This window comes from Ranitomeya variabilis, chromosome 1 (assembly GCF_051348905.1).
Source record: "Ranitomeya variabilis isolate aRanVar5 chromosome 1, aRanVar5.hap1, whole genome shotgun sequence".
NCBI classification, from domain to species: domain Eukaryota; kingdom Metazoa; phylum Chordata; class Amphibia; order Anura; family Dendrobatidae; genus Ranitomeya; species Ranitomeya variabilis.
In genome coordinates this window covers 747,146,460-747,162,314 of record NC_135232.1, presented here as the reverse complement: position 1 = coordinate 747,162,314, position 15,855 = coordinate 747,146,460, and positions in this window count along the sequence as shown.

Below are 15,855 nucleotides of genomic sequence, written 5' to 3'. Positions count from 1 at the left end.
ACCTCCCATATGCGACTAGCATAAGTCCAGCCACATTCTGACTAGACGTGCGCTGCCTCCTTCACTACAGGTGAATTGAGTGAAGCAGTGCACGTCTAGTTGGCATGTGACCGCTTGCTCTGACCTGCAATACTGGTAAATCCTGACAACTGTGGGGCGGATGATGTGAGGCTTCAGAAGTTTGCAGTCACATCTGGTTCTGATGAGGTTCAGGATGGTTTTGAGTATGCGCAATCATAGTCACGGTGCACGTCGTCACCTTACACGCACTTGTGCAAAACTGTATCAGACCTCATCAGAGCCCGAAGTCCCTGCCTAGTGTGAGAGACTTGAGGATACAGCACTCACAACGGAGATCACAAGATGCCACAAGAAGCTGCGGGGCCAGAGAGGTGAGTGCAAAGGTAAGTAGAAGGGTTTGGAGAGAACGAAGATCATAATAAAAAAGGATTTCCTGCGAAATACAAGTCTTTTTTTTGTTATAACTTCACATTTATCCCTTGGATCATAAATCAGGGACATCCAATTTGCAGAAAATAATCTGTCTGTAAATTGAATTTCCCTGAAAGTCTGAGCGGACATCAAAATTTTGCTTATTTTTTTTACAGCAGCTTTGCTTTGTAGCATTTTCCACACCTGCCTGACCTGTTGCACAGCTCTGTATGTTTCAATATACGGTATTTGTCTGTTTGTTTTTACATTTTTAAAGCTTTTTATTTTTCAGTTACGGTAACTTTCTCTTGTATTTTTCCTCCCACCACGGGACTGGAACCTGCGACAGTTTGATCACCGGTACCGTATAATACATTAATTCATGAGCTAAATAAACAAAAAATGCGGAGAAATGGAAACCACCTCACGGGAAAGCAGCAGAATCCGATTCACAAAAAGGCAAAAAGCCGAAATAGAAAAACTTGGAATCTAATTTATTAGAACAAATAAGGACAAATGCGATTTAAGAATAAATGTCGCAAAAAGAAAAGCAACACGTGCAACAGGTTGTCGCAGCGCTGCAGCAGGAGGCGAGCCCGCGGGGTGCTGCACACCGCCTCTTGTCCTATGCTTCTTACAACCAGTCTGTTACATGTCAGTGGATCGTGTTTGTGTTGCCCTGGTTGTGTCCTCGCACGCACTGCCATCTGTTCTTCAGGACGCCGCTCCTATTCTCCAACCCCCCAGCAATTCCCTATTAGGACCCCTTTACACTGTATGTTTATTTCTATGTCGCCTCTTTTTTTTCTGCATCTCATTTTCAGTTTCATTTTCTGCTTTGGTTCTTTGCCAAGTTTTTATCTCTAGAATCTGCATTTCTTCTCTCCTGTGCTGAGACTTGTGGTGCTTAGTTCATATACACGACTTCTTCCCTATAAAAGCAAGTCATTTCATGTATCACATGTGGAGCGCCCCCAGACGCAGGGCCGCGGGGTACTCGGTACCGGGCCTCTCTGTCTCAGTTCTGGGGTTGTCACGGTGGCTAGACCCGGTCCGTGACCCTGCTAAGGGGCGTCCAATGAAAGTTGTAGGTGGTGGTGCAGGTCGCGATGAATAACGAGGACACGGGATTGCAGTCTCTTTACCTCTTTACTGAAGGCTTCAAGATCCTCAATCCAGAGTACGGTTAACAGGGCTGTCTGAGACCGGCCGGTCCGATGGCACCTCCAGAGTTTCCTTTGCAGGTGGAAATCTGTGCCTACCTTCTAGCGCCTGTGTGTTGTAGTACTTCCCTGCTGAGCACCACGGGATAGTACTCACAACTGTTGTGTCTGTTTCTGATGTTCTTTCCCACAACGTATGTCTGTTCTGATGTTCTTCTCCGTCCCCCAGATGATATGGCTAGGACGCACCCGTATGACGGGTAGGCCTGGAGTTCTTCCGGGACCCTAGTGACGCCCCTCTCCCACAGTTGCCCCCTATGTCTGCTTAGGTGATTTAGGTGAGACAGCCAACCTATAATTAACTGTCCTGCCGTTGGTTTGAAGTAATGCTTGGAGCCCAATACTTCCTTGGCGTTCCGGCCACCGGCTACGCGCCTCAGTAGGATGTTGCCTCGCTCTTACAGCATGACTCCTACTGGTGTTATCTCTTTTTTGCTTTGATCTCGTTTCTCACTCTCCACAATAAACCTCGCTTCTTGTCCTTTCTTGAGATACCGCCGCGATGTAGTGCAGGCGCGGTTCCTTAACGTTCTGTCCCACCCCTGACAGGGACCCCCCTGAATCTTCCCCTGCAACACCCTCTGCCACAGGATGTTGCCTGGTTCCAACCCAGTCAGCTTCTCTCTAATTTTCTATCCAACCCCCAGTTTTACCAGATTGTGAGGAGTGGCCTAATACATAGCACCCTTAGCTCCCCCTGGAGGCCAGACTATGAAGTGTATTGGTGTCTGTGATACCTGGTCAGGTGAACTCCTTCAGTGCCATCAGACATACCATCACTCCCCTTAGCGGCGGAGCGACAGTACTGCAACGACCAGGACTCTGGGGCGCTGCACTCCCCCCCAGTTAAATCCAGTAATCCGGGACTGGGAAGCAAACAACAATACATGTCAGCAAAAAGACATACAAATTTTGAAATGCATGAAACAAGTAAATTTTAACAGAGCTTCCCTTTATGGGAGGTGAGGACACTCGAACGTTACAACTGAAACATGGTTAAATATTTTAAATAACAGTCTATAAATAACTTTGCTTACCCAGCCGGGTATTCTACTTAAGTGGAAATTCTCAACAATAATTTAACTTCTCCTTTAAGGACGTATAAGCTGGATCCACTAAAGGCTTACTAATAAACTCCTAAAATATAAATTATATAAATTAACTTTTCTTCATTTTTCTCTTCTAAGTGCAATATTTTCTTCTTACTCTCTGATTGGTCTTATGCAGGACCGCCTGTCTATCTGCCCAGGCCTACTGCCTCTTTTCGTAGTACAGGATCACTGAGCCATCTCTCTATGGCTCCTAGGAGGACTCACCCACTAACCCCTACGGGTTCACTTCCTGTCCTCAATCTTCTAGCAACATTATCAAACATTTTCTATAGCTAACTAACTGGCTACATATAACTTACTATGTAAAACATTATTACTGTTCACTCTCTTTTAAAGCAACATTGTACATTAAGTGCAAATGGTGAACATTCCCTTTAAGAGGGAACCAAGTCTCTTTGAGGTACTGCAACTGCTCAAGTTGCAAGTCCGTGTAGGGCAGGAACTCCAGTACTGTTTCCAGGAACAGTTTCTTCGCAAAGAGTTCTTTTTCTTGTAAAACCAGTAGAGGGCACCCTTAATAGGGTGCGAACTATTTACATCACAGTTTGTGAACCATTCACCGTCCATGATTCGGCAGTCTTTTCAAAATAGGGGGTATAAAGGAGTAAAAAGAAAAACCAAAAGCAAAAATAAAAAGCAATAGGGATCCCGGGTAAACAAAGAGATCCCTTAAAGAACAACCCTGGTCGGGTACTAGCAGCAGAAGACACAAAAGACGAACAGTTAACTATTTACATACTCGTGGTTCCGAGGTTTATCCTCACAGAAGGTTACACTGCATCAATTGGAGACGGACACTCGCCGGCCGGGAAGGCTGCGGTCCTCTATCCTCGGCAGATGCAGAATCAGTATCATTGGTTGGTCTCCCAGACGCGGTCAGGTCACCCGGTGTCTGGATTCGAATGTCAGCTGTGGTTGCAAGTTCAGTAGCGGCGATTATACACACCGTGGCAACAGTAGTGGGGTTGGTCAAATCTGAGTTAGTCATAGTAGGGACAGCAGGTGGCGCTACCACCGGCTCACATCGTTGGACATCCCGGGCGCACCACCCCTGCGCACTCCGGTGGCGAGTGTAGGTCACCTGGTCCCCTTTACATGGTAGCTGATTGTCATATCGATTGCGGGTCGGGGTTCTCACATTGTAGCTGGTAAAGAAGATTTCTGTCGGCAGTCCCAGTTCTTGTATAGAGCCCCAACCCCTCTTCGGGTGGAAGGCTAGTACAGTCCCCTGCCTGACCGAGTTCCTTCTGTTGTGTTCAGTCTTTGGTCTCTGTACTCTCGGTGGGTCATTTGGTTCTGTCTCTTTTTGATTTTACCATTGTCGAATTAAGCATTGCTTATACTGTTCCCAGGTGAGCGCAGCAATGCTGAGGCCCTCCTGCCTGGCCCCATCCGGCCCGATCCGTGGGGTATCCCACTGGAAAGTCACCCCCTCTGAGCTCACATCTAGCGGTTTCCCCATCGTTGTTGGTAACGGAGGCACCAGCTTCTCCATGGTGCCTGGCGTCAGTATTACTAGCTCAGCAGTGAAAACTTGGTTATTGTCGGGCTGGGGAGCGGTCACGGGAGCAGGGTCGGTCGGGAGAGCAGGATCGGTCGGGGGAGCAGGGGCACTTTCCATACCTGCGTCTGATGTGATTCCACCGATGTCGATCTGTTCCGTTGACAAGGACACTGGAATTGGCTGCAGCCCGGACCGCGGTTCTTCCAGGGCGGTCTCCTGACACAGCTCCGACCTCCATTGCTTCGCATCGGCTGGCTCCATATTCAGGATGGGCTGGCTCGGCTCCGCCGCCTGTGGCTCCAAGAGGTCCGAGTCCGTCTCCGGTAGTCGAGGACAGGCCGGGATCACTTCGCCGTCTCTCTGGGACTCGCTGGTCTCCATCCCTGCTCCGGGATCTTCGGTGGCACATGCACGTTGCCCCTCCATTTTCTGAGGGCGTAGCTTCTTCTTCCTCCCGTTCCCGCCGTTGCAATTCAGGGGGCGGTTCTCCTCTGCTCCTTGGCAGGTCGTCATCTCGCAGCAGTAGTCAGAGGGGGCGGTCGCCACTTTTGGCGCCGCTTGGCTAGTCTCCTCCCATGGCACACCCTTCTTCTTCTTCTGTGCTCCCCGTGGCGCTGCAATGGCGGCGGTTTTGGCAGGAACTTTTGGTGGCAAGTGGCAATGCACAGTCTTTGCAATAAGTCACAGTTCAAGCACAATAAATCACAGTTCCAAGGCACACATGACCTGATTCTTCAGGCTTATGTAGATCCTGTTCATGACGCCAAGTTTGGAGTGCCCCCAGACGCAGGGCCGTGGGGTACTCGGTACCGGGCCTCTCTGTCTCAGTTCTGGGGTTGTCACGGTGGCTAGACCCGGTCCGTGACCCTGCTAAGGGGCGTCCAATGAAAGTTGTAGGTGGTGGTGCGTGGTGCAGGTCGCGATGAATAACGAGGACACAGGGTTGCAGTCTCTTTACCTCTTTACTGAAGGCTTCAAGATCCTCAATCCAGAGTACGGTTAACAGGGCTGTCTGAGTCCGGCCGGTCCGATGGCACCTCCAGAGTTTCCTTTGCAGGTGGAAATCTGTGCCTACCTTCTAGCGCCTGTGTGTTGTAGTACTTCCCTGCTGAGCACCACGGGATAGTCCTCACAACTGTTGTGTCTGTTTCTGATGTTCTTTCCCACAACTTATGTCTGTTCTGATGTTCTTCTCCGTCCCCCAGATGATATGGCTAGGACGCACCCGTATGACGGGTAGGCCTGGAGTTCTTCCGGGACCCTAGTGACGCCCCTCTCCCACAGTTGCCCCCTATGTCTGCTTAGGTGATTTAGGTGAGACACCCAACCTATAATTAACTGTCCTGCCGTTGGTTTGAAGTAATGCTTGGAGCCCAATACTTCCTCGGCGTTCCGGCCACCGGCTACGCGCCTCAGTAGGATGTGGCCTCGCTCTTACAGCACGACTCCTACTGGTGTTATCTCCTTTTTGCTTTGATCTCGTTTCTCACTCTCCACAATAAACCTCGCTTCTTGTCCTTTCTTGAGATACCGCCGCGATGTAGTGCAGGCGCGGTTCCTTAACGTTCTGTCCTTTTCGCTAGGCCTCTGTCAGGATCCCACCCCTGACAGGGACCCCTCTGAATCTTCACCCTCTGCCACAGGATGTTGCCTGGTTCCAACCCAGTCAGCGTCTCACTCACTTCCTATCTAACCCCCAGTTTTACCAGATTGTGAGGAGTGGCCTAATACATAGCTCCCTTAGCTCCCCCTGGAGGCCAGACTATGAAGTGTATTGGTGTCTGTGATACCTGGTCAGGTGAACTCCTTCAGTGCCATCAGACATACCATCACTCCCCTTAGCGGCGGAGCGACAGTACTGCAACGACCAGGACTCTGGGGTGCTGCACTCCCCCCCCGTTAAATCCAGTAATCCGGGACTGGGAAGAAAACAACAATACATGTCAGCAAAAAGACATACAAATTTTGAAATGCATGAAACAAGTAAATTTTAACAGAGCTTCCCTTTATGGGAGGTGAGGACACTCGAACGTTACAACTGAAACATGGTTAAATATTTTAAATAACAGTCTATAAATAACTTTGCTTACCCAGCCGGGTATTCTACTTAAGTGGAAATTCTCAACAATAATTTAACTTCTCCTTTAAGGACGTATAAGCTGGATCCACTAAAGGCTTACTAATAAACTCCTAAAATATAAATTATATAAATTAACTTTTCTTCATTTTTCTCTTCTAAGTGCAATATTTTCTTCTTACTCTCTGATTGGTCTTATGCAGGACCGCCTGTCTATCTGCCCAGGCCTACTGCCTCTTTTCGTAGTACAGGATCACTGAGCCATCTCTCTATGGCTCCTAGGAGGACTCACCCACTAACCCCTACGGGTTCACTTCCTGTCCTCAATCTTCTAGCAACATTATCAAACATTTTCTATAGCTAACTAACTGGCTACATATAACTTACTATGTAAAACATTATTACTGTTCACTCTCTTTTAAAGCAACATTGTACATTAAGTGCAAATGGTGAACATTCCCTTTAAGAGGGAACCAAGTCTCTTTGAGGTACTGCAACTGCTCAAGTTGCAAGTCCGTGTAGGGCAGGAACTCCAGTACTGTTTCCAGGAACAGTTTCTTCGCAAAGAGTTCTTTTTCTTGTAAAACCAGTAGAGGGCACCCTTAATAGGGTGCGAACTATTTACATCACAGTTTGTGAACCATTCACCGTCCATGATTCGGCAGTCTTTTCAAAATAGGGGGTATAAAGGAGTAAAAAGAAAAACCAAAAGCAAAAATAAAAAGCAATAGGGATCCCGGGTAAACAAAGAGATCCCTTTAAGAACAACCCTGGTCGGGTACTAGCAGCAGAAGACACAAAAGACGAACAGTTAACTATTTACATACTCGTGGTTCCGAGGTTTATCCTCACAGAAGGTTACACTGCATCAATTGGTGACGGACACTCGCCGGCCGGGAAGGCTGCGGTCCTCTATCCTCGGCAGATGCAGAATCAGTATCATTGGTTGGTCTCCCAGACGCGGTCAGGTCACCCGGTGTCTGGATTCGAATGTCAGCTGTGGTTGCAAGTTCAGTAGCGGCGATTATACACACCGTGGCAACAGTAGTGGGGTTGGTCAAATCTGAGTTAGTCATAGTAGGGACAGCAGGTGGCGCTACCACCGGCTCGCATCGTTGGACATCCCGGGCGCACCACCCCTGCGCACTCCGGTGGCGAGTGTAGGTCACCTGGTCCCCTTTACATGGTAGCTGATTGTCATATCGATTGCGGGTCGGGGTTCTCACATTGTAGCTGGTAAAGAAGATTTCTGTCGGCAGTCCCGGTTCTTGTATAGAGCCCCAACCCCTCTTCAGGTGGAAGGCTAGTACAGTCCCCTGCCTGACCGAGTTCCTTCTGTTGTGTTCAGTCTTTGGTCTCTGTACTCTCGGTGGGTCATTTGGTTCTGTCTCTTTTTGATTTTACCATTGTCGAATTAAGCATTGCTTATACTGTTCCCAGGTGAGCGCAGCAATGCTGAGGCCCTCCTGCCTGGCCCCATCCGGCCCGATCCGTGGGGTATCCCACTGGAAAGTCACCCCCTCTGAGCTCACATCTAGCGGTTTCCCCATTGTTGTTGGTAACGGAGGCACCAGCTTCTCCATGGTGCCTGGCGTCAGTATAACTAGCTCAGCAGTGAAAACTCGGTTATTGTCGGGCTGGGGAGCGGTCACGGGAGCAGGGTCGGTCGGGAGAGCAGGATCGGTCGGGGGAGCAGGGGCACTTTCCATACCTGCGTCTGATGTGATTCCACCGATGTCAATCTGTTCCGTTGACAAGGACACTGGAATTGGCTGCAGCCCGGACCGCGGTTCTTCCAGGGCGGTCTCCTGACACAGCTCCGACCTCCATTGCTTCGCATCGGCTGGCTCCATATTCAGGATGGGCTGGCTCGGCTCCGCCGCCTGTGGCTCCAAGAGGTCCGGGTCCATCTCCGGTAGTCGAGGACAGGCCGGGATCACTTCGCCGTCTCTCTGGGACTCGCTGGTCTCCATCCCTGCTCCGGGATCTTCGGTGGCACATGCACGTTGCCCCTCCATTTTCTGAGGGCGTAGCTTCTTCTTCCTCCCGTTCCCGCCGTTGCAATTCAGGGGGCGGTTCTCCTCTGCTCCTTGGCAGGTCGTCATCTCGCAGCAGTAGTCAGAGGGGGCGGTCGCCACTTTTGGCGCCGCTTGGCTAGTCTCCTCCCATGGCACACCCTTCTTCTTCTTCTGTGCTCCCCGTGGCGCTGCAATGGCGGCGGTTTTGGCAGGAACTTTTGGTGGCAAGTGGCAATGCACAGTCTTTGCAATAAGTCACAGTTCAAGCACAATAAATCACAGTTCCAAGGCACACATGACCTGATTCTTCAGGCTTATGTAGATCCTGTTCATGACGCCAAGTTTGGAGTGCCCCCAGACGCAGGGCCGCGGGGTACTCGGTACCGGGCCTCTCTGTCTCAGTTCTGGGGTTGTCACGGTGGCTAGACCCGGTCCGTGACCCTGCTAAGGGGCGTCCAATGAAAGTTGTAGGTGGTGGTGCGTGGTGCAGGTTGCGATGAATAACGAGGACACAGGGTTGCAGTCTCTTTACCTCTTTACTGAAGGCTTCAAGATCCTCAATCCAGAGTACGGTTAACAGGGCTGTCTGAGTCCGGCCGGTCCGATGGCACCTCCAGAGTTTCCTTTGCAGGTGGAAATCTGTGCCTACCTTCTAGCGCCTGTGTGTTGTAGTACTTCCCTGCTGAGCACCACGGGATAGTCCTCACAACTGTTGTGTCTGTTTCTGATGTTCTTTCCCACAACTTATGTCTGTTGTCATGGTTCTCAATGGCAAGAGATCGTAGTAAAGCATACAAAAAGGACTAGCTCTTGGAAGATGGGAACTCGAGCTGACTGTGAGCTAAACCTACCGCACAAATAACAGTGGCCGGGTAGCGTGCCTACGTTTTATCCCTAGACGCCCAGCGCCAGCCGGAGAACTGACTGACCCTAGCAGAGGAAAATACAGACCTGGCTTACCTCTAGAGAAATTTTCCCCAAAAGGCAGACAGTAGCCCCCACATATATTGTCGGTGATTTCAGAGGAAATTGACATACGAAGTATGAAGATAGGTTTAGCAAATTGAGGTCCGCTTACTAGATAGTAGGAAGACAGAAAAGGGAACTTCACAGTCAGCTGAAAACCCTTTCAAAACACCATCCTGGAATTACTTTAAGACTCTAATATCAACTCATGACACCAGAGTGGCAATTCCAGCTCACAAGAGCTTCCAGCCTCAGAAATAAACAATCACAGAGAACTGGAACAAAAATGCAAAACAAACTTAGGACTACAAGTCCAACTTAGCTGATAGTAGTCTAGGAGCAGGAACATGCAACAGAAAGGCTTCTGGTAACATTGTTGGCCGGCATAGAAATGACTGAGGAGCAAGGCTAAATAGACAACTCCCACATCCTGAAGGAAACAGGTGAACAGAGGCGATGAAGCACACAAGTTCAGTACCACCAGTGACCACCGGGGGAGCCCAGAAACCAAATTCACAACAGTACCCCCCCCTCAAGGAGGGGGCACCGAACCCTCACCAGAACCACCAGGGCGATCAGGATGAGCCCTATGAAAGGCACGGACCAAATCGGAGGCATGAACATCAGAGGCTGTCACCCAAGAATTATCCTCCTGACCGTAGCCCTTCCACTTGACCAGATACTGAAGTCTCCGTTTGGAAACACGGGAGTCCAAGATCTTCTCGACAACGTACTCCAACTCACCCTCAACCAACACCGGAGCAGGAGGCTCAACGGAAGGCACAACCTTTACCTCATACCTACGCAACAATGACCGATGGAAGACATTATGAATAGAAAAAGATGCAGGGAGGTCCAAACGAAAGGACACAGGGTTAAGAATCTCCAATATCTTGTACGGGCCGATGAACCGAGGCTTAAACTTAGGAGAAGAAACCTTCATAGGGACAAAACGAGAAGACAACCACACCAAGTCCCCAACACAAAGACGAGGACCAACACAACGACGGCGGTTGGCAAAATGCTGAGTCTTCTCCTGGGACAACTTCAAATTGTCCACCACATGCCCCCAAATCTGATGCAACCTCTCCACCACAGCATCCACTCCAGGACAATCCGAAGACTCCACCTGACCGGAAGAGAAACGAGGATGAAACCCCGAATTACAGAAGAAAGGAGAAACCAAGGTGGCAGAACTAGCCTGATTATTGAGGGCAAACTCCGCCAAGGGCAAAAAGGCAACCCAATCATCCTGATCCGCAGACACAAAACACCTCAAATAAGTCTCCAAGGTCTGATTAGTTCGCTCGGTCTGGCCATTAGTCTGAGGATGGAAAGCAGACGAAAAAGACAAATCAATGCCCATCCTAGCACAGAACGCTCGCCAAAATCTAGACACGAATTGGGTTCCCCTGTCAGACACGATATTCTCCGGAATACCATGCAAGCGAACCACATTTTGAAAAAACAGAGGAACCAACTCGGATGAGGAAGGCAATTTAGGCAAGGGGACCAAATGGACCATCTTAGAGAAACGGTCACACACCACCCAGATGACAGACATCTTCTGAGAAACAGGGAGATCAGAAATAAAATCCATGGAGATGTGAGTCCAAGGCCTCTTCGGAATAGGCAAAGATAACAACAATCCACTAGCCCGAGAACAACAAGGCTTGGCCCGAGCACAAACATCACAAGACTGCACAAAACCTCGCACATCTCGCGACAGGGAAGGCCACCAGAAGGACCTAGCCACCAAATCCCTGGTACCAAAGATTCCAGGATGACCAGCTAACGCAGAAGAATGGACCTCCGATATGACTCTACTGGTCCAATCATCAGGAACAAACATTCTACCAGGCGGGCAACGATCAGGTCTATCCGCCTGAAACTCCTGCAAGACCCGACGCAAGTCTGGGGAAACAGCAGATAATATCACTCCATCCTTAAGGATACCTGTAGGTTCAGAATTACCAGGGGAATCAGGCTCAAAACTCCTAGAAAGGGCATCCGCCTTCACATTTTTAGAACCCGGTAGGTAAGAAACCACAAAATTAAACCGAGAGAAAAATAACGACCAGCGCGCCTGTCTAGGATTCAGGCGCCTGGCAGACTCAAGATAAATCAAATTCTTGTGGTCAGTCAATACCACCACCTGATGTCTAGCCCCCTCAAGCCAATGACGCCACTCCTCAAAAGCCCACTTCATAGCCAAGAGCTCCCGATTACCAATATTATAATTTCGCTCAGCGGGCGAAAATTTACGAGAAAAGAACGCGCAAGGTCTCATCACGGAGCAGTCGGAACTTTTCTGCGACAAAACCGCCCCAGCTCCGATTTCTGAAGCGTCGACCTCAACCTGAAAAGGAAGAGTAACATCAGGCTGACGCAATACAGGGGCGGAAGAAAGGCGGCGCTTAAGCTCCCGAAAGGCCTCCACAGCAGCAGGGGACCAATCAGCAACATCAGCACCCTTCTTAGTCAAATCAGTCAACGGTTTAGCAACATCAGAAAAACCAGTTATAAATCGACGATAAAAATTAGCAAAGCCCAAAAACTTCTGAAGGCTCTTAAGAGAAGAGGGTTGCGTCCAATCACAAATAGCCTGAACCTTGACAGGGTCCATCTCAATGGAAGAGGGGGAAAAAATGTACCCCAAAAACGAAATCTTTTGAACCCCAAAAACGCACTTAGAACCCTTTACACACAAGGAATTAGAGCGCAAAACCTGAAAAACCCTCCTGACCTGTTGGACATGAGAGTCCCAGTCGTCCGAAAAAATCAAAATATCATCCAGATACACAATCATAAATTTATCCAAATATTCACGGAAAATGTCATGCATAAAAGACTGAAAGACTGAAGGGGCATTTGAAAGACCAAAAGGCATTACCAAATACTCAAAATGGCCCTCAGGCGTATTAAATGCGGTTTTCCACTCATCCCCCTGCTTAATTCGCACTAAATTATACGCCCCACGAAGATCAATCTTAGAGAACCACTTGGCCCCCTTTATTCGAGCAAACAAATCAGTAAGCAGTGGCAAAGGATACTGATATTTAACCGTGATTTTATTCAAAAGCCGATAATCAATACACGGCCTCAAAGAGCCATCTTTTTTAGATACAAAGAAAAAACCGGCTCCTAAGGGAGATGACGAAGGACGAATATGTCCCTTTTCCAAGGACTCCTTAATATATTCCCGCATAGCAGCGTGTTCAGGCACAGATAGATTAAATAAACGACCCTTTGGAAACTTACTGCCCGGAATCAGATCTATTGTACAATCGCAATCTCTGTGCGGAGGTAGTGAACCAAGTTTAGGCTCCTCAAAAACGTCACGATAATCAGATAAAAATTCCGGAATCTCAGAGGGAATAGATGACGAAATGGAAACCAAAGGTACGTCCCCATGAGTCCCCTGACATCCCCAGCTTAACACAGACATAGCTTTCCAGTCGAGGACTGGATTATGAGATTGCAGCCATGGCAATCCAAGCACCAACACATCATGTAGATTATACAACACAAGGAAGCGAATAATCTCCTGGTGATCCGGATTAATACGCATAGTTACTTGTGTCCAGTATTGTGGTTTATTACTAGCCAATGGCGTGGAGTCAATACCCTTCAGAGGTATAGGAACTTCCAGAGGCTCTAAATTAAACCCACAGCGTTTGGCAAAGGACCAATCCATAAGACTCAAAGCGGCGCCAGAGTCGACATAGGCGTCCGCGGTAATAGACGATAAAGAGCAAATCAGGGTCACAGATAGAATAAACTTGGACTGTAAAGTACCAATTGAAACAGACTTATCAACCTTCTTAGTACGTTTAGAGCATGCTGATATAACATGAGTTGAATCGCCACAATAGAAGCATAACCCATTTTTTCGCCTAAAATTCTGTCGTTCGCTTCTGGACAGAATTCTATCACATTGCATAATCTCTGGCGCCTTCTCAGTAGACACCGCCAAATGGTGCACAGGTTTGCGCTCCCGCAAACGCCGATCAATCTGAATAGCCATTGTCATGGACTCATTCAGACCTGCAGGCACAGGGAACCCCACCATAACATCTTTAATGGCATCAGAGAGACCCTCTCTGAATTTCGCCGCCAGGGCGCACTCATTCCACTGAGTAAGCACAGACCACTTACGAAATTTTTGGCAGTATATTTCAGCCTCATCTTGCCCTTGAGACAGGGCCATCAAGGCCTTTTCAGCCTGAATCTCTAAATGAGGTTCCTCATAAAGCAACCCCAAAGCCAGGAAAAACGCATCCACATTGAGCAACGCAGGATCCCCTGGTGCCAAAGCAAATGCCCAATCCTGAGGGTCGCCCCGGAGCAAGGATATTACAATCCTGACCTGCTGTGCAGGATCTCCAGCGGAGCGAGATCTCAGAGACAAAAATAATTTACAATTATGTTTGAAATTCTGGAAGCGAGATCTATCCCCGGAGAAAAATTCAGGCAAAGGTACTCTAGGTTCAGATATAGGAGCATGAATTACAAAATCCTGTAAACTTTGAACCTTCATAGCGAGATTGTTCAGACCTGTAGCTAAACCCTGAGGATCCATTTTCATCAGGTGAAGTCAGAACCATTCAAGGATTAGAAGGAGAGAGAGACGAAGGCTGCAGTAAGCAGAGATGCAAGTAAATGAACTAATGAGCAAACTCAGGAAAAAAAAAAAAAATCTCTGCAGACTTCTATTCTCTCCTTTCTTCTGCCAATAATTTTAACCCTTGGCCGGCCAAACTGTCATGGTTCTCAATGGCAAGAGATCGTAGTAAAGCATACAAAAAGGACTAGCTCTTGGAAGATGGGAACTCGAGCTGACTGTGAGCTAAACCTACCGCACAAATAACAGTGGCCGGGTAGCGTGCCTACGTTTTATCCCTAGACGCCCAGCGCCAGCCGGAGAACTGACTGACCCTAGCAGAGGAAAATACAGACCTGGCTTACCTCTAGAGAAATTTTCCCCAAAAGGCAGACAGTAGCCCCCACATATATTGTCGGTGATTTCAGAGGAAATTGACATACGAAGTATGAAGATAGGTTTAGCAAATTGAGGTCCGCTTACTAGATAGTAGGAAGACAGAAAAGGGAACTTCACAGTCAGCTGAAAACCCTTTCAAAACACCATCCTGGAATTACTTTAAGACTCTAATATCAACTCATGACACCAGAGTGGCAATTCCAGCTCACAAGAGCTTCCAGCCTCAGAAATAAACAATCACAGAGAACTGGAACAAAAATGCAAAACAAACTTAGGACTACAAGTCCAACTTAGCTGATAGTAGTCTAGGAGCAGGAACATGCAACAGAAAGGCTTCTGGTAACATTGTTGGCCGGCATAGAAATGACTGAGGAGCAAGGCTAAATAGACAACTCCCACATCCTGAAGGAAACAGGTGAACAGAGGCGATGAAGCACACAAGTTCAGTACCACCAGTGACCACCGGGGGAGCCCAGAAACCAAATTCATAACAGTCTGTTCTGATGTTCTTCTCCGTCCCCCAGATGATATGGCTAGGACGCACCCGTATGACGGGTAGGCCTGGAGTTCTTCCGGGACCCTAGTGACGCCCCTCTCCCACAGTTGCCCCCTATGTCTGCTTAGGTGATTTAGGTGAGACACCCAACCTATAATTAACTGTCCTGCCGTTGGTTTGAAGTAATGCTTGGAGCCCAATACTTCCTCGGCGTTCCGGCCACCGGCTACGCACCTCAGTAGGATGTGGCCTCGCTCTTACAGCACGACTCCTACTGGTGTTATCTCCTTTTTGCTTTGATCTCGTTTCTCACTCTCCACAATAAACCTCGCTTCTTGTCCTTTCTTGAGATACCGCCGCGATGTAGTGCAGGCGCGGTTCCTTAACGTTCTGTCCTTTTCGCTAGGCCTCTGTCAGGATCCCACCCCTGACAGGGACCCCTCTGAATCTTCCCCTGCAACACCCTCTGCCACAGGATGTTGCCTGGTTCCAACCCAGTCAGCTTCTCACTCACTTCCTATCTAACCCCCAGTTTTACCAGATTGTGAGGAGTGGCCTAATACATAGCTCCCTTAGCTCCCCCTGGAGGCCAGACTATGAAGTGTATTGGTGTCTGTGATACCTGGTCAGGTGAACTCCTTCAGTGCCATCAGACATACCATCACTCCCCTTAGTGGCGGAGCGACAGTACTGCAACGACCAGGACTCTGGGGCGCTGCACTTGCTGTTGTGACTTCTCTGCATACATATTTGGCTTATTAGTTCTATCTATGTTATCAATGGGTGGCATGTTTAAGTTTCCTTTAAGTGTTCAAAAAAATATAAAGAAAACTTTTTTTTTTCCAACTAGAAGAAGTTATTTAATATAATAAAAAACTAATATACCAAAAAAACAAACAGGCCCACAACTGGTATTGCAGCGCCCATAATGGCCATAAATAAAGCAATATCATGTTTTATGTTGGACACTGAACACCACAGAAGAAACATAACATTTCAATTTATTTCATCCTGCCTCATATAAA